This window comes from Chiroxiphia lanceolata, chromosome 12, assembly GCF_009829145.1.
Source record: "Chiroxiphia lanceolata isolate bChiLan1 chromosome 12, bChiLan1.pri, whole genome shotgun sequence".
NCBI classification, from domain to species: Eukaryota; Metazoa; Chordata; class Aves; order Passeriformes; family Pipridae; genus Chiroxiphia; species Chiroxiphia lanceolata.
In genome coordinates this window covers 17,941,697-17,965,249 of record NC_045648.1, presented here as the reverse complement: position 1 = coordinate 17,965,249, position 23,553 = coordinate 17,941,697, and the positions used below count along the sequence as shown (strand labels likewise).

At 42.2% G+C, this 23,553-nt stretch overlaps 2 protein-coding genes across 11 annotated transcripts in view; one reads left to right on the top strand and one right to left on the bottom strand.

Annotated features, from left to right (window-relative positions):
- The window catches only part of PEAK1 (pseudopodium enriched atypical kinase 1), a 112,729-nt gene extending 107,384 nt beyond the window's left edge, over positions 1–5,345 (bottom strand). For 3 of the 4 annotated variants that reach the window (XM_032699681.1, XM_032699687.1, XM_032699686.1), the window contains exon 1: positions 5,236–5,345. The gene's annotated coding sequence lies outside the window, so the exon portion shown is untranslated. The remainder of the gene's footprint in view (positions 1–5,235) is intronic. The other variant, XM_032699684.1, reaches the window with a different exon arrangement.
- Positions 5,346–5,598: 253 nt separating this feature from the next.
- HMG20A (high mobility group 20A) overlaps positions 5,599–23,553 on the top strand; it is a 39,281-nt gene continuing 21,326 nt past the window's right edge. For 2 of the 7 annotated variants that reach the window (XM_032700291.1, XM_032700292.1), the window contains exons 1-3: positions 5,754–5,838; positions 6,158–6,324; positions 7,656–7,767. The gene's annotated coding sequence lies outside the window, so the exon portion shown is untranslated. Of the gene's footprint in view, positions 5,707–5,753; positions 5,839–6,157; positions 6,325–7,655; positions 7,768–23,553 lie in introns of those variants that run through there. The other 5 variants (XM_032700284.1, XM_032700289.1, XM_032700285.1 and 2 more) reach the window with 4 other exon arrangements.

Genomic DNA, 23,553 nt, shown 5'->3' with positions numbered 1-23,553 from the left:
TGAAGCCAGTGTGGAATGATGTCTATATTTGTTCATGTTTATAGCGTAGATTTAAATGTCTTTTTAATGTGAATGAAGGTTTTCCTGACAGTAAGACCCTCAGAGGTGAAAGATGTGTATATATATATATATAAATATATACATGCAAAATTTACATCTTCTGTATTATATACAGTCTTCCTCCTTTGGTGAGCTTTGCAGAGAGGCCTGTATAAACACAGGCACGTATCCAAGAAGGAACATTTTAGGATTGACATCAGTTTTACAAAAACACAAAAGGTCAAACGGCGAATGTATCACTAAACAGCTTCCTGCAGAACCTCTCTCCAACAATGTAATAATCCAAATCTGCTAAAACACCCAGGACGTTGCATTTGGCAAATTGTGAGCTAGTAGCAGTATTTTCTGAAATAGCACTGACTTTATCAAGTCAGTGATCTTGCTTTTTAGCACCACACCGAACTGGTGTCTCAGACAAGATGTTACTAAAAAAAGTATTGCTAGAAGCCTACAGTGTTTAGCCTGGCAGGGTTTTTATCCATTTGTTTACTGTGATTTCAAAAACTTTGCTAAAAACACCTCCTGCAGTCAACAGTGAGTGTATTAAGACAGTTGAGCATTTATGTTTCAGTGCATGTAAGTGTTTTTTTTTAACCGAAATCTTACTCTTAAGTAAAATGTGGGATAAAGTCTACAAATGGGAAGATTTTAAAATGTCTTTCCCAGTTAATATTTATAATTTTTTGCACTTTAAAGGGATGAAATACTCTTTCTCCTCCATGTTGAACATTTCATGGGGAAATTATCCATCCTCTGCTCTAAAACCTGCCAACCAAGAAAAATATTCCCAAGCAAGAGCTCTGAAGGCATTTTGAGATTCAGATAACAAATTGATGCTCTTAAATACTTTTTACACACCGTATTTGCCCATCTTTTAAACATAAACATAACTATTTGGTGATCAAAGTGCAGATGTTCAATAAAGATCATTGTAATCCTTGTTACTGTGACTATAATTGGTGCAAAAGCATCTCAGTTAAGGGCAGGCCCATACATAGCAGGTATGGGTAGTGAGCCTAAGGGACCTACTATTTGGAGATTTTTTTCCAAGTACTCACACAGAAAGGAAACTAGTCAGGGTGACAATTTTCCCCAGAATCAAAGACTTAAAAAAGAAAATCCATTACAGATTGATTACGAAATACTTCTCCGAGTGGTGTGGTTTAAAACTGATTTTATCCTCATCCTGCACAGCAATATGTGATTACTGGGAGGAGAGAAATGATGAATGAGGCTTTGAGGGGTTCTGAAATTCTGCTGTTATCGTTATCACCTGAACAACCCCAAAAACATTTGTGGTATAAAGCTATTTTGTAACTTAGTGAGTTAACAGGGTAACTATTGTAATAGCTGATGGGGTCCCAAAAGAAATTCAATTTGCAGAAGGTGACCTCAGAGTTACACCCACCACATAGTTTTCCTCTATCCGTATTTTCAACTCTCAGGCAATCTCAAGTTAACTCAGTCCACTTGAGGAGATATGGGGAAAGAAATTGCTCTGGTGACTCAGGCACTTATCTTAGGAAAAAGGAAGCCTGAAAACTTCTTACATGGCTGATAATTTCTGCTTATGATCTGGGAAACACAGAAGAAAATACAGAGCCCACAATACTAAACCACGGTTTATGGAAATTTGAGCTCAAATATTGGACAACTAACTAGAATTGTCACCAAGTAAAACCAAGTCATTTCTCCTTGCTGCTAACACTGCAGAAATTCTAAAGTTGTCACTTACACCTCAGTGTATACTGTTGACTTGCTCCACTTTACCCTGCTTTAAAACAGTGAAAGTCAACTAGCAAGTCTTATTCCAGTTTGCAGCCTGTATTTTTCCACCCTAGATTTAAAACTGTATGGAAATGGTACATTATTGTGCTGATACATATGAAACAATGAAGGCATTTCAGCCTCAGGCCAGTGTAAATCCCAGAGCAATACTCAGTCCTTACACAGCAGTCATGTGGGAGCACAGGAGGGTGGGAGGACTGGTAATGCCAATAAAGGCTCTGTACAAGGTCCCCACACCAGCCTGTCACAGGTAATGCACTGACAGAACCTGGCACCAGGCTCCTTTGGGTATCAGCATGGAGAACCCACAGCTTTTTCCCCTTGGGACTGGAGCCCCACATCTCCTCCTCCAAAATCCATGCTACTTTACAGGCACAGAGAGTGGATTTTGCCTCACTGGTGATTTTTGGCTGCCAATAGCAGCCAGTAAATATGGCTCCCAAATAGCTTTACATTATTTCTTTGCACTTTCCTTCAACTCATAAACCCAAACACGTTTTACAGATCATTATTTTTGTACTCTAAGTAGGTTAAAAACATCTGGAGGTATTAACAGCAGAAAGATAAGAAAGTTTTAATTTCAGCTTCCCTGTGTCAGGTGCTTTCTCTGCGAGCTCTTTTCACATCACAAGGTACTCGCTCCACCACCTCCTCGGTGCTGTTCACCAGCGCAGCACCATCTCCTCACTGTCATTTGCATTTCAATATTCTCCCCATACCCGAATGTCAGCTCTGACACACCGACTACACGGGAGGGAGCAGCTCGGCAGGATTCCTGGGGAGCTGCAGCAGCGCAGGGAGTGGGAACACTGGGGAAGCTGGCAGGAGACAGCCCTCATCATGGATCCCTACCCGGCAATCCCAGAGGGGACCTCTGGGGCAGAGAAGGTCCAACACAAAGAAAAAGAGAAAGGGCTATTAACACCACCTGAAACCCGAGCTCAGCAGAAAGCAACCAGAACAAGAAGAGCAGTGACAAGGAGCAAAGCTGCAGATCCCTACAGAGAAAAGGGCAAAGGAAACCTGGGCGACCAGCAGGGATGGGAGGGGCCAATCCTAAACTGGGATGAGGGGCAGCTGGAGGGAAAAGGGCAGTTTAAGAGCAAAGACTAAACAGGAAAAGGGAAAAGGAAAGGAGAGACACAGGAGTGTAAATTCAGAAACAAAGTAGAGAAAAACATGTTACAACTTGTTAACTTAGAATAAGCTTTCTGCATACATATTTTTCCTAGAGTGATACAGAAGGTTAACAGTGATTGCCAACGTCTGTGACCCTAACTAATAACTTACAATAGTTATCATTATATTTTACTATCCTGTTTAGGTAAAAGAAATCAATATTTAGGAGGCATTTAGCCAAACAGCATCTGCCCTTTACTTTTCTTTAAATGACTGATTCCGACCAATTCCTCTACTTGGAGAGTAAACAGAAAAGAACAAGTACTTTGGTAAACATGCCTGCAAGTGGATTTTCTAAGGAGCTGAAAAGACAGAAACACAAATTATCCAAGAAGTTGAAGTGGTACTTTGCCTCCTTGCTCTCTCTTTCACAGAAGCAGCCATAACTCTTACCCATACGTAGGGAATGCTGTTGCTTCAAAATAACTGTATGTTTATTTACATAGTTAATGCATGTTCTAAAATAGAAGGAAATGCAAGCATTGCATCCATTATCAACTGCAGCTGGGTAGAAGTGCCTACCAGCAGCAAGGCCAGGCAGGAAAGTCTGCTGGCTCCTTGCTCTGTAGCTGGTGCCTCCTGCCCAAGCTCAGGAATCACCCCCTGCCTGCCACTACTGTTCAGGTGAGGCACTTGAGGCAAACAGAACTGCCCAAAAAATGTCATTTAAGAAGTCTGCGAATTAAGTTATCTACATGAGATATCCTAACAAGAAGGTAAAGCCATCAAGAAACGAACACAGAAGATTAATCATGGAAAGTTACTCATGGAAAAATTGGTAACTCACTTCTTGCATAGTTCTACGTTTTAGAGGCTAAAATGAGATTTGCCTGAAAACACACAGAGCAGTAACTTTGCCAGGAAGATGCTTCATCTGGATAAATCATCTCAGCTACTTTCCAGACAAAACCTTTTAAACCACCGTGAAACTAGATTACGAGCTCTAACTGGTCAAAACGACCAAAGAAAATCTCCACAAGTATTTGCTGCTCTGCTACACCACTGGAATCAAACTGTCTAGATGAGGCTGTAAGTCAAAAGTCACAAGAATTAAGCACATCTAGTTTGCAATAAAGGTACTCAGCCAGCAATTTTAAACAAGTTCAACTAAACTCTCTAACTATAGAACCTAATCACAGGAATTCCATAAAGTCTTGGCTCCTAAAACAACTCTGTGTTCTTTCCTTCCTGCCCATACATCTCCGTGTATTATTTTTTCTCTAAATATCCCAGAATAAAGTGCTTTAGCAGACATGAGACAGCCATTAAGCCACAAAGAGCAAGGGGAAAAAACTTTGGAGGCACTTAAGAAGCAATTAAAGAACGAAAGCCAAGCCCTACGAAATTAAACGGCAAAGACCTAAAACAAACAGGAATCGCGTTCTCTAAGAAGGGACCCCTATTAAATTCGAGGTCAGAGATCCACCACACAGCGCTCCTCCTCCTCCTCGTGCTCACGGAGGGGCAGCCTGGACATTCTGTGTCAGGTATCGGCTGCTCCATAACTAACTGACCATCGCAAAGTGTTTTACATCGCTTCAGTTGCTGTCCCAGAGCAAATCCCAGCCTTCCCGGTCTAGCTTCAACTTCGCCCGCTGTAAAAACTGGCGAACAGATCGACCCACCTGCAAGTCCAAAATAACCCTTCGAGAGGAAGGGAAGCACCGAAGGGAGGATGGAATGCGGCTACACACGTACACAGCAACGCGCAAAGCCTTTCAATTCAGGAATTCTCGGTAATAACAGAGCAGGGGCAGAGCCCCGGCAGGGACAGCATCCCCCCGGCACCCACAGCGGCTTCAGCCCGGGGAATTCCTCGAAGGTGTCAGCCCGGCGGCGGCGGGCGCTCCCCGGCAGGGTGGGGGATGGCGGAGCGGGCACGGGGAGCGCCCGGGGGTGCGGGCGGACAGGCGGGTGGACAGCCGGGGCCCCGAACCCCGCCGGGGGCGAGGGCGCTGCGCGGCCCCGCGGGGGCCCCGGCGCGGCTGTGCCGGCGCCAGGCGGGCTCTACGGGCGCCGCTCCGACCGGCGGGGCCGCGGCGAGGGGCGCCGGCGGGACCCCCGCGAAGGGGCGGGCGGGCGGGCGGCGACTGCGCCCGCGGCTCCCCCCGCATCCCGCCGGGGCCCCGCCGAGGGAACCCGACCGCCGCCGCCCCCTCGGCCTCTCCCCGCGGCGCGAGGGGCCGCCACCCCCCTGCCGCCCCTCACCTGGCAGGGGCTCCGCAGCCCCGCGGCGGCTCCGTGCGGGGTCCCGGTCCCAGTCCCGCTCCCGCCGGGCCCCGCCGAGGACGCGGCTCCCGGGACGGGGCTGCGAGCGCCGCGCCCGCGCAACAACCAACTCCAGGCGCCGCCCCTCGCGCGCGCACCGCGGGGGAGCCCCGCCCCCCGCCCGCCCATTGGCTGCGGCCGTGAGGGGGCGTGGCGTCTCTGCGGGAAGACTACAACTCCCGGCGTGCCCCGCGCGGCCCTTTAAAAGCCTCCCGTCGGCCTCCGCGCGTGTGGGACTCGTGCGTTTTCGTGCGCGGACGTGAAGTAGTCCCGGTGTGTTGTTTGCGCTTCGGCCCCGCACCGGGTTGCTGAGGGAACGGCGATGGCGGGCGGTGGTCCATGGGCGCTCCTGACCCAGCCGGGCGTTCTCCCGTTAGGCTCCTCCTGAGGAGAATGGAGGACTGCTGTGAGGTGGGAGCGGAGGGATCCGAGCGGCCGGGGTTGCGGGGCGGTGAGGCGGCCCTGCGCGTGCGGGAGCGCGGCGGCTGCGCGGGCTGAGGGGACGCGGCCGCCCCGGCCCTGGGTGGGAGCCGCCGCCGGCAGGTCAGTGGCGAGGACCGCGGGCCCGCCGCCTTCCCTCGCCCGCGGAGGGCGGGCGGCTGTGGGTGCTGTGGGCCACCGGTGAGAGGACCTGGGGGAGCCACTGGAGCTCGGGGGGGCGAGGGGGAAGAGCTGGGTGAGGGTCTGAGCATTTGGCTTTCAGTATTCTCCCTTACGTGTTTTCCCTTGGTTCCCGCAAAGCCATAATATTTGTTGGCGCCTTAATTATATTTATTTATCCTTTCACCGCGCCCACTTAACGTTCCCTTGTCAAGCAGGTCGTTTATCATAACGTGGTGGTTTTCTTGATACTTCTGTCCAGGTCTTTACTTTCTGTCGCCTGTCCCTGAGGAACTGAAGTCTCTTATCCTTGAGGTGGCAAAAGAAAAAAAAAAAAAAAGCCCCGACCGCGGGGTTGAAAACAACCGGAGCCACGTGCCTTGCGAGGCGCCATTCATTGCGATCCTCGGGAACACCAGAGTGAAACTGGTACGGCCCTCCCTGCCCTGGGCAACGGGGAACTGGGCGGGGGTGTCCTTCCAGGGCAGCTGGGAGGAGGCGTGGAGCTGCCTGGGGGAGGTAGTCTTAAGAAAAAGAACCCCAAAATCACCTTCTGAGCGAGAAGAGTTGGTCTAACTTGTTGGTAACTGAGCGGTGTCTTGAAAAAGGAGAGAGGGCTTTTTACTCAGTAGAAAAGAGGGAAAATGCTGTTCTCAGAGAAGAAGAGCTGCTTTCTAGAGGAGTGGCCTCCAGCTTTTTTGGCTGCACGTGCCTATTTCAGAAACACCTCTTAGCGTGCACCTCCCACTTATGCATATTTATTGATTTATCGATTATATGCAGGTGTTGCTCTATGGAGGCACGTGTTAGAAAATGTGCTTGAACGGAAATTGAGAAAGGATAAGGTAAAGATGAAATAAACGCTATTTAAAAACGTTTCTCAATGCTACAAAAAAATGTTTTTCTCCCCCCTCGAGTGGAAAGGTGTGGGTTTTTCCCCCCCTCGGCCTTGCATGTGTGACCCACTAGAGAGACCACTTTTCTAGCACATGTATGTTATTCTGAAGTGATCATTCTTATTTTCATAAGAATACAAACATAATCATCTGTTGAAAACGAAGAATTTGTTTGCATAGCCTATTTTTTGTTTGTTTTTTTTTTTTTTCATTCAGGCCATAATCCAGGGCCACAATCTATTTGAAGATAGTGAAATGGTAGTGAAATACTGGTTTATCATTTCTTGTTTTCTCTCACATGTACATTATATGGTTGTTAGAAGGAATGAGATCTCAGCATTTCTAGAACTATATCACCTGCTGGCAAATAACTGTACCTTTAGAGTTTAGGAAGTTGAGGGAAAGTGATAAAATTTTTTTCCTCTCCTTAGAAATCTGGTATGTCCTGAAATAGAAGCTGAGATTACAAATTTGAAGGAGGTTTGGTCTTAGAAATGGTGGTTAAAGCAGAGTATTTAAGCTCGTCTCAAAATTCCCAAGTTAGCTCTTGTATGGGATACCCAGCCCTTTTCAAAATAGAAAATTGGTGATTGTGTGATTTGCCCCTTGATTGTAAATTGATTTTTTTTCCCTTTGGTTCCTCCTGGTGTGACACATAGAAGGTAAGGTGATAGGTGCACCTTAGAAAAGGGAGCAGAGAATTGTGTTTGTTACAGTAGTGTTTCTTCAGCACCTGAGAGTGGGGTTTGACTCTTCTGTGTGTACCTGACTGTTAGAAGGTGACTGTAACAAATTCTAGTACTTTGCAATAAAGCAGCCACAAAGAGAGAGATTTTTACTGTCTTCCCCCTTCTGTTCCTGCAGGACATCTGCCCTGGCCAAGCTCAGGTGTTCTGTGTCTGATGGCCAGCGCTGCCTGGAGACCTGAGGAGACGTGCTGACTTCCCTGCTGGGCTGCTGAATGCAAGCACTGACTGTGAGCTGGGGTTTTGCTTTGTATTACATCACCTTGTTCTCAGTATCAGAGCACAGGAATGGAGAAAACAGTGAATGAATGTGCTCAAATTAACTTTGTAATCTTGCTTTGTTACCGTGTCTGTTCACAATGTATTTAAATAAAGGGTCCCTCAGTATCCAGGTGTGTGCAATTAGCAAGGTGTGAATCTTCTCACCTGCCAAAGCAAGCTCAGCCTTCCATAGTAAATATTTCTCCTTGATTAAATAGGATTTGTTTTAGGACTAGTTCTTGGATGAGATTTTGCTTAAGCTTACCACTGACTGTGGCAAAGTTGCAGGTGAATTCAGAGCACGTCTCCCTAAAACAGGCTGATACAAGTTTCTAAATTCTTGCTGTATGTCCTGCCCTCTCCAGGTTGTGGTTGAAAAATTTAAGTGTTCCCCCTCACCGTTACTGAAGTGCTCACAGAGCTGTGCTCGTTTTTGTGAGTGCTGTGAGAAATCCTTAGGGCACAGGTGAAGAGGCTGCACTCTTCTGGTAATGATCTGTGGGAGAGAGGGGTAACTCAAGGGAACATGCCTTTCCAATTTCCAGGACAGTAGGGGAATGCAGAAAGGTTGTCTTTTTTTCTTTTTTGCCAGTTGTTCATATACCCTTAATAAAATGCTCTTTTGATCTATAACATGATTGGCTTGGGAGAGATCCCCAAACTAGGCTGCTTTCTGCATTCCTTCTGGCTTTTTTTTTTCTTTCACTTCCATATCTCCCTTAGAAAGAGAGAGGGGATGTTTATGTCCATGGGAACTGATAAATGGTTATTTTTTAAGACGTGAAGAGTGGTGGATAAAAGACTTCAATGCCAGATGTTCAGAAGGCATGAATTGCTATGTATGAATTACTAAGAACACTTTGTTTTCAGAAACCACTATTTTTTCAGTGGATTTATTCATGAAAGCAGCTAAGGCTAGTTGGTGGCTATTTGAAATATAGTCAAGTGGTTTATTAGTGATGTAAGTCAGGCTCCATGGGCAAGATCTGCAATGCTGGCCATGTGTTGTTGTCTTACTCCAGGATTGGCTTGTTCCTGCTCCAGCAGCATCAGTAGCAGAACCATTGGCTGTTAGTTTTGTAGTCTAATACTTGATTTTTGAGAGCAAAACAGCTGGATGTGAGTTTGTCCATGCACTGTCAGTGGGACAGGTCAGCTGATAAGCACTTTAAAACAGACCAGTCTTATAATAATCTCCTGCATAATGGGATTGCTGGGATGTATCTGCTAAAGCTTTTTGTATGCAAGTTAATCCCACAGAGGGTTAATTCTTATTAAAGGAATAACTTGCCTTGTCAATACCTGGTAGGGGCAGAGGTGAGACTGGCACCTGATTTCTGAAGGTCTGCTTGATATCAGTTTGATAAGGACAGATTTTGGACAGCTGAGTTGCAGCTACAGGTAGTTTTGAGTGACTGCTTATCTGGAAATCTTCTTTCTGTATTACAGGGAAATAAAACCAATTGCTGTGGAATACCTGAATGCTTCCAAGTTCTAAATTTATTAGGAAATCTTCCTTGTTCCTTGGCCTTGCTCTTGCAAGTGCTGATGCACTTGGAAGAAAACTTGTCTTTCAGAAATGATGTTAAGAAACTTACTGACTACAGTTTTTTAATAGCAAATATGTTAAAAGGAAGCTGTGCTAAGTTGTCTTCAGAAAAGGGTTTTTAATGATTTTGATTCTAGAAACAAATAATCCTGCTCTGCCTTGCAGGAGACTATGGGAAGAACTGACTTTGACTGACTGATTTAGTGTTTTGGACCATACCCCTTACATGGCATACAATGAATAAAAAAAATAAACCTTACACTTCACTGTTTCTGCAATTCTTATGACTTGGATTGCTTATACTGTTTCTTCAGGTAATAGGGGCATGTAAATCTAAGACATTGGGATGTGTCTTGTGCATCATGGCTGGGATAAGCAATGAGGTGAGCAGCTGACACCCTTAGCCTGTACTTCAAAATACTGCTATAGCATGAAAATAGGAAAGATCAAATGGCATAAAGTCTTGTCACTGCTGCTGAAACTGTGAAGTGCCTGAAGAGAATGAGGATAGTGAAAGTGTTGGTTGTTAGTTGGATTCAAGAGGCTTAAGACTGACAGAATTTATTTCTGAATCTTTCCTTCGCTTTTTTCTTCTGATAACAAGTGCAAGGCACAGAGGATTTCTCAGCAGTTTAGTGAGTTGCCAGGGGAAAGTCTGCTTTTGTTTTATGGTTGTGTTCAAATATGAGAAGATAAATTCAAAGCTTTAATTATACAGTGGTGTCTTAGGGATTGTTTGCAGCCAGAAGAAACTCAACAAACTGTTTTTAACTGCCCTTCAAAATACCTGTCATCTCTAGAACTTGCTAGGCTTTATTTGGATGGGTTCTCAGTCTTAACCAATGGTTGTTAAAGCAGGTCTGACTTAGCTATGTCTGTTCTGTAATTCCTTTTATTTCAGGTAAGTGGTATGGCATGAATTAGTGGGGTTTTTGGGAGCTTTTGTGTTTGTTACTCAAGAAACGAACCATTCGTTTTTCTTGGAATTCCCTTTGGCTGCTGTTTCAAAGCTTTGGGCATAAGGTGGTGTATTGTTTCCTAATTTTGGAGTACTGTTTGCTGAAATCTAGTAATTAACAAAACATCAGTAGTGGAAATGAAAGATTTTTTTTTTTTTTTTGGAAGAATGGACTTTGCTGTGTGTGTAAGAATAGGCTAAGTCATCTCAGGCTTCTGCCTCTGGGCCGTAATTAGATGTTCATCAAAGGCTGAATTTCTGATGTAATGGAGTTAGTGGCCCATACTAGTGTTTGATATATGCTGTGCCTGACAATGTATGGAAAGGGAAAGTGTCAGTCTCCATAGCTGGAAAAGCAGTGGGGAGGGAGCTGTGGCAAGACAAGTTCTGGTAATGGTATGAGACGATAAAGCAGAGAAAACAGATCAGCAAAGCACTGAAAACAGTAAACTGTGAATCTTCTTTCACACTTGGAAATCTGGAGTTTGCTAACATTGCATTTCTGCCAGGAAAACTGGGGAGCAAGGGGGAGTGTTCCCAGTGCAGGATAAGTGGCACATAAAGGTAAGAGAAGGCTTTATGTACAGTTTAGTTTTCAGGGTGTTGGTTTTTTACTTGCATTCTAAACTTTTTCCCTTGGTACAGTGCTCCTTTCATCTCTCTTTTTCCAGCTTACTCTAAGAAGTGAGAAGTCTGCCTTGTTTGCATTTTCACTTATCCAGCACATTGGCAAAGACATTTTCTGATACCTAAAGGATAAAAAGTAAGACTTACTGAAGAAGGATATTTCATTTAAAGCTACCATGTCTTCAAGTATACAAGCATCTTGTTGAAATATCTCCTTAATCACAAATTCTAATAGGATTTGTAGAGCAGATGAGCAAATCTTCAGAGCCTCCAAAAGTCCTGAACTGTGTAAGCATATTAGAATGCAGGTTTTCTTCAGCCCTGACATTTAGTCAGTGATTATCATAGGTAACCACACTAAAGTCTTTTGGAGCAGATTTCTGGCTTGGGGTGCATTTACTGCAGTATGTTTTAGCTGCTGTTGCACATAACTCATGTTGCTGGTGAAATGAAATCAAGATAACCAAGACTTGACTAAATCCTCACTGTTGGAATATGTGGGAAGCATGACAGAACAGACTCCCAGCTACTCACTACTGAGTTAGGATGAGGAATTGCTGCAATTCCTGTAAGATATGACAAGCCAGTGTAATAAGAGTAAATTAATCAGAATTTGTGGAATTCAAGTTCTTTTTCCAGACTTATGTAGAAGAGTCTTATCTTTCCTCAAGAGAATAAATGTTTTGCTTTAGATTGGAAGGAGAAAACCTGAAAATGTCAAGTCAGCTTATGATATAATCTTAATTTTTTCTGGTAATCATATTTTGTCCCACTTAAGACTATTTTGGGGCCCTCTGTTGCTGGAATAGCTTCAGATGTTCATTTCTGGCACCACTGGAATTTAGGGAGAGTTGAATTGCGAGCTGTGGAGTCCCAGTAATGTACATTGCTCGCTGCTGGCTGTGCTCCTTGCATCCTTTTTTCTGCTGCCAGCTGCAATGCTGGATCCTTTGCTGAGCCATTTCACCCTCTAATTTGGCATAAACTAATTTGATAAATGAACTAAAAGCTCTTCTGTTTCTTTAGCATGCTGAAACACCATGTGGCTGGTCCAGTGAACAAGTGCCAGGCTGAAGATGATGCAGTAGGAGTAGCTGTAGTTCAGCAGGCTTATGCTGCCATGAAACTGTAGCCCTAGGCAGTGGAGAGCTGTTGTCTGCACCTTCCAGCACCTGGCTTGTCTTCATGCAGCCAGAGGACCTTTCTGGATGCTTCTTTTAACATCCTGTGAAAACTACAGCCCACTACTAGCAGAATGAGTCCAAAAAGTTATCTTGGGTGACTGGGGGTGGCTCTTACAGCTTAATATGACTGGTTTTACCCCGCATGGAAGTGGGAGTTTCCATACACATTCCTTTTTTGATAAGCTCTGGTATTTATTTCAGCCCCTTGAGTCCTTTCAACTATGTATTTGAGCTGGTAGGAGATACCCAGCTTCCCAAAGGGAAGAGTTAGGAAGTTAAGCAGCTCTATAAAATGCCCAGTAAGCTGTGGAGATTGCTGTAACCAGCTGTGAAAGGAGAAGGGAGTAAGACCTTCCCTTCTTAGCAGCAAGAAACCACTACTTTGTAAGCTCTCCTTAAATTCTGGTGGTATCACAATATGCAAAACTTGAAAGAGGCACGAAAATTTTATTCATCTAATGCTCAACTTAGACCACCAATATTTTGCTGTTTTCCCATTCTGCTGTACCAGTTTGACAGTAATTCATAAATCACTGTGTGACATCACCAGGGTGCTGTAAACTGTCCACTAACACCACACACTTGATCAAAATGTAGAAGCACAAATATTTTCTTTTCTTTTTAAAGATCTTAGTATAGGAAAAAGAAAGTGAGGAAAAAAGCTTCTGAATCATATCAGTTTGATCCCTGGCTTTTTAAATGTCAATTTAAAGTCACAAATAGTGTGTGATTCATGCTGCTTTCTGAAATTTTATGTTTTTGAAGAAAATGACATCAATTTAAAACTTCTTGGTTATTTAGGGAGATGCAACGTGACAACTGCTTTTTCAGTACTTGTGCTTGACTAACCTGGTTTAGCTTTTTGTTTTTAAAGTCTGTATTCAGGCAAACCAGACTTTATATTTGATTACAATAAAACTAGAACACCTTGGGACAGGTGTGGGCTTGGGAAGACTTCCTTGGAAAGCAGTGACATGGAGAAGTGTTGGAGGTGACTGGATAATCCAGCTTGGGAGCATTAGCATTTAGTGAAGCTTGAGCAGTTAAGCCTTAGGTATAAATGAGAGCAGGAGTCTTACCAGGGAAGGTATAATACCTGTCTACTGCAGCTGGCACTGCTACAGCTACTTGGGAATTCAGAAAAGGTTGCTAAAAGATCAGTTTGAACATGAGTTAAAGGCATATTTTCAGTCCTAAAAATAAATGCAGGTGCAGCATTTGTTTAACTTCTCGAAATGGTACATTTATTCAAAAACAATCAATTTACTGATACAAGTTCTTAGCTTTAGGGTCCAACCTATGGAAGCACAACAAAATCTGACTGCTGCAATGGGGAGTTGTACAGATTTAATGTGTGTATAGGTGCCATGTGGGACAGCTGATGGGGTGATGTTACTGTCAGTGTTTTAAAAAAGTTTGGGTAACCATGACGTAGGTCTGAAATCCTCTTTGTTTAGGATTTTTAGCAGAGGGCAGGTGCCTGATGCAAAATGGGTCACAGTGATCACAGTCATCCCCTCTGGCCTGTGCATGTGGGTGGTGCACTGCAGCTTTGCAGGCAGGAAATGAGCTTTTTTGGTTCTAGCCCAGGAAATTTTCTAATTATAAAAGTATAAAAATTTGTGCTGTAAAAAGTAGAGAAATTTTACAAGTATTTGTATTAGACTAAGCAAAGTGGTCTTTGTCTAGATATAAGATTTGAATGTTCATCTGTTTACATTTGGATATAAAGAGCTGTAGAATTATTAACTGCATGTTAAATTTAGACTGTGAGATTTTACATGAATTGTTTTGAATGTGTAGTGCTGTGAAAATTGTCCTAATATCAAAGATATTTTTCTTACTTGAGAAATCTTTTCTGTTAATATTGTTTTAACCTTTAAAGACTTAAAGTTCATTACAAGTATGAAAAAATGTGCACTCTGTTCTAAATGGCTTACTTGCATTTCCTCTATAGAAAAATGCTTTATGTGTTTGGATTTTTTTAGGCAAGCTACTTGAATAATTTTATTGCCACTTGTAAAAACACACGTTCTGTCCCAATGCCATTCCAACAAAGTATTTCTCAAGGGAATTGCAGAACAGACATTTATCAGGAGGGGTTTGCAAGGCATGCAGAAAATAACAGATCACAAGGAACTTTTCAGCATGTTCCTCAAGTTTGTGTTCTCTCACTGCTGTTACATGGAAGAGTGTTTTTAAGCATTGATATTCAAATAAGCACAGACAGAAGGTTTAAATTTTTATACTGAGAAAGAGGTGGGAAGGCAGGAGATTTCAAATGCATAGTAAGGGCTGGAAACTTAAAAAGCCTTAAAAAAAACTTCAGCTTTTATCTTAGTGTCTTTAGTGACACTTTAGTTCCCACTTGGTGACTTGTGGGAATTACATTGAGAAAAGTGGTTTTTCTTTACTGGTGCACAGTTCCTTATTCTGAGTCTGAGTCAGTGATGTTTGTCAGCTAAATGTCTATAATTTACTTTTCATGGAGGCATTTAAGTAATGCTGTATTAATGTAGGAACTTACTGGTCTGTAGCTCTATTGCATGGTTGTGTTCCTTCCTTCCAGCTTGTGTGAAGGTGGATCAGTGCCTGACCAGTGGAACACTCTGGGCAAGTGAGGAGTCAGAATTGTGGTAATGCAGCAATGTGTTAACTGAAAGTTATCATGAACAGGGTCTGTCATGTAGAGAAATTTTACTCTAATCAGTTGTCAGTGCATAAAAAGAAGTGTATCTGTCTTCCAGTTTTGACACTTGAGTGTCTCTGATTCTGAACTTGCTTGGTAGCCTCTCAGTTCTGTTGATGTATTTGTATACCATTGTAATTAAAAATGCAGAAATCTGACCAACTGGAGGTTTTGCAGATCACATAAACGAGTTTCCTGGCATTTGCTGTGACTTCCTACCGTTAAATAATTTGGTGTTTAAAAGGTAAATGAAATGCAAAGCAATCACTCCAAAGAAGCAAGGCAGCATCAGCAAAAACAGACAAGGAATTAGAATGGCAGTTTACTGAAAGAATAGAGAAGAGATGACAAATCAGTGAAATAGTTGACAAATCACTTGCTGTTTGGATGTTGAACATAGAGGAAGGGTTGCAGGTGTATAGTGCTAAGTACTGCAGTGGTTATTCAGGTAGGGCTTGAGGATCACTGTGGAGATGGTTCCAGGTTGCCAGTGGCAGGAGTATTGCTTGGTGAATCATAATCCAGCTTTGGCACAGAATGTCTTTTCAATTTTTGATATAGTGGAGACTTTCTTTTCAGATTTAATGCCCTATTGTCATGCAAATAACAGTATATCCTCTGTGAGGCTAAAAATGAGAACTTCTTTTGCTTATATGGCATGAAGGGCTTGATGTTACAGAATCTTCTTGGTCCCTCAGTCATCTGCCCCTATAATCTTGTGAAAGTGTATGCAGTTCATTTTGCTGTGTCCTCCACTTGAAGGACAGAATGGATTGAACAAGTGGGCTAATTAGTGAAGTGGCAAACACAGCAGCCCTGAGCTAAGCTTTCCATTTAAAGAAAAGAAAAACCTGCTTAAAACTGCTACTGAATTAAACCTACTTGACATTGCTGGAAGTTGTGTTCTGTGTAGTGAGCCTAACACACAACTCCTCTTGGAAATGGCAACTTGTCATTGTTTATTTGAATTACTGCTTGTTGTGCTCAGAACTGAGAGTAAATCTGAGATTAATACAAAGCGTGAGGGAATCTTTGATTAGGAGCAATATCATATATTGGAAGTCCAGCTCTAGCTTCATTGGAGAGGAGATCCTGGATTCCTTGATAAGGTTATTCCTGATGGATTTTTTTTTTTCAGGTTAATAGATGAAAAAAGTGAAGACTTTCCGTCTCTCTTCTGGTGTCTTTTTATTCTTCTGTCCCTCCAGCTTTGTCAGGACTGGGAGAGGTACTGTCTGATATCTCTGTTCCTGTGGTCATCCTAAGTGTTGTTTCAACTGCTTTTATGTCCTGTCTTCCATCCATCACTGTGCCCTGAAAACAAGCAGTGGTTATTTCTTCAGCAATTGGAAACCTTCCTGTCAAAAAACCAAAGCAGTTGAGGGTATTTGCTGGTTTATGTCAGAAGCTTTGAGCCAGACAGTCTAACATGGTGTGTACCATGAGGATGAACTTCACTTTGGTTTTGAGTAGGTATTGGGACCACTTGACCTCTAGAAGTCACTTCTGGTCTAAATTTTGAGTCATTAAATGTGAATGATACAAGATGTGTATTTCTTGATTTATTGGGAGTAAGATTAACTCAGTATAACAGAAAATGTGGACATGTCTTAGATTGTTTCCTTTTTTCTTCCACCATAACTGGGCAGGAACAACCAACAAAGAAACTGTGGTGACAAGACATTTGCCTTGCTCATTAATGCTTTGCTGGGTGGATCTTAATCAGCAAAACTGGTTGGAATCTGCAGATTTTTTTTTATATGCTTAGAAGATACTTATGCATAAAATGTGTGACTATCAGGTGATGTTAGCAATTGCTACTGAGAAAGGCATTTTAAATAGGAATAACAAGTTCAGGATGACTAAGACATGGATACTTGAGTAGAAGAAAATTTCATTGTCAAGTGGATGAATGTTTTTGCTTCTTGTTAATTGAGCTGTTAGCTCTAAATGAAATATACTTCAGTTGTCAAACCCCACAGTTTTTACAAGCTGAAATTTCAATCAGGCATTCCTGTTCAGCTTGGTTACTTGGCATAGTTTCAAATAGTAAACTTCTTACTTGGTTTTTTTTCCATGTTAAACTCCAAGATCCGGGCTTCTCATGCTGTGGCTGGGGGATGTTAAGTGGTGACTGCTGGAGTACTCTCTGGTCTCTCAGGAGTGCAACCTGCTCGAGGTTTACTCGTTGCTGGTACTCATCAGGCAGCAGTAGGAGAGGTGACTGGAGTGTTTTGAGAAGTGTCCTCGTTGCTGAAGGATGGGTGTGTGCTACTTAGGGCAGCCAGGTGAGGGTTTACTCAAGGCTGACTTAACTGTTTCTTCCGAGTGTACCTCTTGTCACAGAAAACAAAGCACATCTGAGATGTGCATTGAACCTGCTGGGTTATTTTGGTGATCTTACCACGGAGCTTTGGAATGCTATGAGCATATTTTGTCTAGAGTTATACATAGATGACCCTTCCTAGGGTGGGAATAAGCTGTTTTGGGAGACTATTAAAATCCAGGAAGGACAAGCTTCCATTACTGTAATAAATGTTTTTTCTTGGGAAGTCTGTAAGCTCAAATATGATTGTTGAAGTTTTCATAAAAGCTGAATACTTTCTGCTTTTAAAAAATGTAATGTTTAAAAAGCAATGCCATGCTTTTTTGTCTTTGTTTTGGGAAATGTGGGGGGGAGCAAAATACAGATAAGTGCTTTTTCAGAGGAGTCTTTTTAAATAAAAAGGGAGTGCTGGTGACTAAGAAGGCAGTTGTTTAACTCAAAAAGCCCTCGAGCTAACTTTGGGGATTAAATGTGGTAGTGAATCCTCAGGTATTCTGTGTGCTTGCTTCTAACAGACTGCAAAAGGTAACTAAAGAAAGTAAGTTTCCCGTGTTTGCACTTCTGTTGTAAAATGTTTGGACTCCACAAATGAGAAAAGGCTGTGGTGCCTGAATTCTTGTTTTCCCCCAGTTGACTTGACCTGTTTCTGATCGAGGCAATGAACTTACGATTATGAGGTTGTACTGAGGTGAAGTCTGTGCTGTAGTCCTTTTGAAAATAGCAGTGTTTTTCCACTTTCCATACTGTTTAATGCTGTGTAAAGCAGAGAGTTGCTGACCTTTTGTCACAGATCATGAAGGCTGTAGTTCTTATTTCTCCTTGCAGTAAGAATTGCATGATGTGTATTCAGGTCAGAGTCTCAGAGCGACTTCTGGTTGTCTGAAATCAAGCAAAGACTAACAATTAGTTGAAGTGTCCAGAATAAAAAGGTTAAGATTGGTAGTGTTTTAAAGTCTATTTCTGAAGTTTGGTTGTATTCTTAGCTCCTGGAGATTTCCTTTATGACCTTCAAACCAGCTATGTATCTTTACCCATATATAGAGGTGTTGGGATAATATTTGTGCTTTAGCTCAGAGGAACCATATTTACTGAACAAATATATATAGAAATGAAACCATCCAAAAGAAATGTAAAAGCAGTATAAGTCTTTGCTGTTTGCTAAATATGGTAAATACTCAAACCTGAATGCCAAGTATCTTTCAGAACACTTGTAATTAGACACGAATTAGGAATCTTTTCAAATGTAAATGCTTCAGACTTTGTGTTGTGCAAGACCTCCATCCTCACCTCTGTTTAGTCATCGACCTATTTGAAAAGATTTACATCCTCTTTTAGGGCTAAATTTGTTGTGTACATAGATCAACTCTGGTGTGCAAAGCTTGTGCCCGTTTCCCCTCTGAGGAGCAGCTGTGGAAGGGGGAAGTTGGAAGAGCAGATTAATACAAGTCCTGGACATCCTTTTCCCAGGTTCTTGTTTGCTCTTTGGCTCCAACCTCTGGGCTGTGATGCTCTGCTCTTAGTCAACATTTTTTTCCTTCCTTCTTTTGACTTCTTGCCTGTGACATGACAGAGGCACAAAGAGGAGATTGCAGCATCCATAAGGAACACAGTGAAAGAAGTGGGCCACTGCCCTCACAGCAGTTTGGTTGGGCTACTGGAAGCAGTTTGGGGATCAGATGCAATATTGCAGAAGTTTAGCTGTTGTTTTGAACACTCAGCCCGGGATATTTGGGCATGCTGCTGGCATGGATGCTTTCCTCTCAATCCTACTTCAGCTCCATCATTACCTATTTTCATTCCCTATGCTACAGGTGTTCCAGGAATGTGCTCCCTGCCTGCCCTTTCCCACCCCTCACACACATCTGGGTGTCCTGTGTATTGCCTGACACTGGAGAGCAGGCAGACCACTCCACTGGGCTTATACCCTTGGTTTTTCCCCTTGTTTTCTGTTCATGATGCTAAACAGTATAATTTCCTGTTGCCTTTAGGTGAAGATAAGGGTAGGTAAAGCTTTATTTTAACTTCTCTGCATTCTGCTGTTGATTTAAGTTACTTCTTTTATGGAGCCATGGAAGTACCTGAGTCCCCATATGACTTGAAACTTTCTGTGTGCTCTCCCTTTTGGTGCTGAGAGGGGGATCTGGTATATGCCTAGTTTAGAGCATAAAGTTTCAGTCTTTTAAAATTTCTCTCATTTCTTTGGTGTAGTCTTTCCTTATAGTATTTCTTTTAACACTGTGGCCTCAGACAGCTTTCAAATCTTGTTAGCCCTGGTCAAAGGAGCTGTCTGCTGCTCCTGGAGAGGATGCTTTGGCAGGAATGGGGTATCTTTTCTGTTTCTCTTCTTTTCAGGACTCCAGACAAGGTATTGTAAGCAGTGTCCATTGACATTGGTACTTACTTGACCCTCTTGTCTGGTCTTTTGTGCTTCTTTTCCTTGTTAGCTTTTCCCTCAGTGTGCTCCCAAGGTCTTTACAATTTCTGTCCTATGGTGCCAATGGTATCATGTGTGCCTCTTAGAGGAGCCTTGGCTGAAAAGGGATTTTTGTGCACTTCAGGCAATATATCTCCAAACTTTCATTTCTGGTACATCTTAAACTATTACCAGAGAGCTTTAAGAACAGATTAGAAACGAACAACCCAACCCAGTTCTTCACTATTCTTGCTGTGAGAAAGAGTTTGCTAGTAGCAGTTCTGTTTTTTTTATAAAGGGAAAGAAATAGCCTATCAAAGTGAAGGTTTATATGCCTGTTGTTTTGCACAAGTAAGGCTGTCTAAAAATTGAGATTTCTTCTAGGTGACACGGGTTTGAGTGCTAAAACTCCTTTGTTTTATAATACACAAGGCAATAGCAAGAAAAGAGCAAAAATGTATGGAAGCTGACATGTCATACTTTTTTCCTAAAGATGGATCATCTCTGAAAACAGGCAGAAAGAGTTGCTTGTTTTGTGTGAGAATCACTGACTCTTCCCACACTTCATTTCCTCTAACCTTTGTCCCTGTACTCATATCAGTGCATTTAAAATATCCAGTTCCATGCTGTCTTTGTGGCTCTTGAGGTCAGAGGAGATGCTTTTGTGTTGGGTCATGAAGCCTGTGGTGAGTCATTTTTAAACTATATACTCAATCCCTTTTTGAGTGTATTCTCACATCCAAAGTATTTGACCCCATATTCTGTAAAATGGCTTGTTTTGGTGGGTATGTGCATGAAAAATTCCAATCTGTGTTCTTCTGTGGCAGCAGCTAGAGTTTCCTGTCCCAGAATTTAAGTGAGCTTGGAGTATATGCTGTACTTCCTTGACAACTTTCTTGATGAATAAGGCTTTGAGAGAGAGCAAAAGTGCTAAAATAGCTTGAAGCCAACTTTTCAATCTCATCAGGTGTATCCACTCTTCAGTTATTTTACTTTTGAATACGTAACTTTGCATTTCACTGGCCAGTCACAATCAGGATTCCCTGACATTAAGTTCTCTCTAGTTCAGAATACTCATTTGGTATTTTAAATCAAAGTACTCCTCGAACATTAATTAATACTGTTTCTTGTTTCACTTGTGTGGTGCTGGTAAATGTTTGACCTGGGCAAACACCATGAAAAACTTCGGTCTGTACATTTACATTTTTTAATAAACTGCTTTGCTCATGGCACTTTTATGTTTGCATTCCACAAACAGTGAGTGATTGAGTTTTACAGACATAAATGATCAGAGGAATGGAACTTTAATTTTGCAGGGAAGTAACTGTGAACAGGATCTGGTGAGGTCCTGGATGATTTATAGTGGCTGTGGTTTGAGAAGTGTCTGTGCTCCAGGGGTGGTTTGTGTCTCTTAACGTAGCTGCTGGTTGTGGGTTTTTATGGGGTATCCCCTTTGCCTTGTTAATGTGAAAGTAGCTGTTGGAAAACTGTCCTGTGAAATGAGGTCCTCAGATCCCAGAGGAATTTTCAGTTGGCAGAGCAGGTGAAGAGGTAGACTAAATTGCCTGTAGTCACTGGAAATTCAGAAGAGATTTTTATGGATAAATTACAAAAGCCAGTGCCATCCCTGGTAGTCAAATACTGGACTTACCTTAGGTAGAGTATTAATAAAGATAAAGTATTCTCAAGATTTATTTTGAGACTTATTTTTTGTGATCTGAATGGTTTATATTTTCTCATGTGAGATCTGTAACATGGGAATTAAATTAGTTTTGCAGAGTTGTATTTGTTAGTGGTGTTAGTTTAAATGGCAACTGATGCTACCACGAAGAAAGTTAACTCAGAATAAAATGAACTGTCCTAATCTACAGGTACTTAATACCTGCAATGAAGGGGTAGATAGCAAAGCTTTCCCTCTGGGTACCAGAGGTAACCACAGTTACTGGTTTTAGCTGTCCAGGGGCAAATAGCACAATTATTTGTACAGTTGTCTCATTGTGGGGTTTTCTTTTCTCTCAAGTGATCTAAAAAGTTGATTAATTTCTTCCATGAGTTTGAAGAGGATCAACGGGGAGCTGTTCTTGCCTTTGTCTGCAGAGTTGAGTATATACCTTTCCTGGGGGCTTAAATTCCAGAGAACAGGAGGATTTAATATATATGAAATGTCTTATGTGTGCCTCACACTAAAGCATTCATACAAGTAAGAGTAGAATACAGAATTGTACACACTTTTTAAAAAATACATTTTTGCAGCTGTTTCCAAGGTCTGAGTACAAACAGCTTTGTTAGTGTTTGCTGCAGAGACCCAGACAAACTAAGCCTAAACCTCAGCTTTACCTCTTTCCCTTCTTTCCTTAAGCTGCCTGGAAATGCGGTGGAACTCTGGACTTTTTGCTTGCAAGTCTTTGTTTTGGTCTCTAGTGTTTCTTTGTTTTTACTGGCAAGAAGTAAAACTAAAAGCAGTTGGCTGTTCTCTGGTATATATTTTCTGGTTTGACAGAAAAACCTCTGTCCCGTTAGGTTTGGCTTGCAATTTTCCTAAAGTCACAAAAACCTTTGTCTAATGAGTTGCCCATAGGGGGGGGAAAAAATCAAATCTGATTTTTTTGCAGTCAAGTATGTTGGATAACATGCTTCTGCTCCAGCTTGATGGAAGAAAATGCTGCTGTCAGAAGGAATCTGACCTTCCTCTGACAGCTCCAAAAGTGTTCTGGTTTTAACTGGAGATGGACTTGCTTCAGTTTTCTTTCTGATGTTCTGGTTACATGTGGACAGATGGGGAAGAAGTGATGGTCCTGTGGGTTTTTTCCCTCAATAAATCATCTGAGTTTAGATTGTTTACAGGGTGAAGTGTTTGGGTTCTGATGCTTAGATAAGGAATACTGTGGCTCTTCTGTGACAGCAGATGATTTTTTTAAATTTTTTTTAAATTTAATCTGGGATCCTCTGAATGGCAAAGTTTGGAGCTATTTATTCTGGCAAAGAAGGATGAAAGACTTGAGGAGAAAAATCCTCCACTCAGCAGTAACGTTTCTAAAACTAGAGCTGGCAATGAGGTAATTGGAACTCCTGCAGTGTTTTATAATCAGACTGTAAGTTGGATTTCTGACTGACTTCATATTTAAATATGCTTAGCTGTGATAAATAATACGTATTTATAACCTTACCTTGGGAAGGCTAAAGAGTTTAGAAATTTGTGATTTTTATTTTTTTTTTTTTAATCTTCAGATCATCTCTTGCAATGTAGTCATGGAAAACACAACATTGCTGAGGACTGTTTGCTCTTTTCCCGGTGTTTAGGGCCATCTTGAGACTTGACATGGCCTTGGGATGAGAAGAAAGTCAGTCTGGATTTGACAGGGACTTATTCCATGACCAGACCTGTGCAGGCTATATATAGAGTCCAGCTTTATTTCACTTACCTTGTGAATGACTTTACACAAACTAAGCAGGTTGTGTTTTGTGGAAGTCATGAACGTTTTGGAGAGCACAGTAGTTGTTTTGCTTAGGGTCTGGAAGAGACTGTTCATCTGGGGTGAGTCAGGAGTGCTCAGTGTTAGAGAGGAACGGCTGCCTGTGGCTGCTGGTGTGACAGTGTGGCCATGAACACGTCCTGCTCTGACTCTGGTTGTCTCCTGAAAAACAAGAATGCAGGTGTGCTGTGCTGAGTTGGTCTGTCAGATGAAATTATTTGCACATTTTTAATACGTTTTTGCTGTTGGAGTAAAATGATTTGATTCTTTCAAGAGGTTGATTGTGACCTTTCATTCATTGTATACATAAAAGGCTCTTAAACTTCAGATTATTCATCACCCCTGTGCTTATTTCTGCTGCCCTCTAGTAGTGTTGTTAATAGTGCAGCCATGGTAATGAGGTTATGGAAAAGTCAGTCATTCTGTCTAGCTCCAGTCATGGATTTGTTCTCATCCTGATTCTTCAACTACCTCCTTTTAATTGTTCCTTTCTACTGAACAGATGTGACTAGAAATTCGATCTGCTGGTAGCTTTC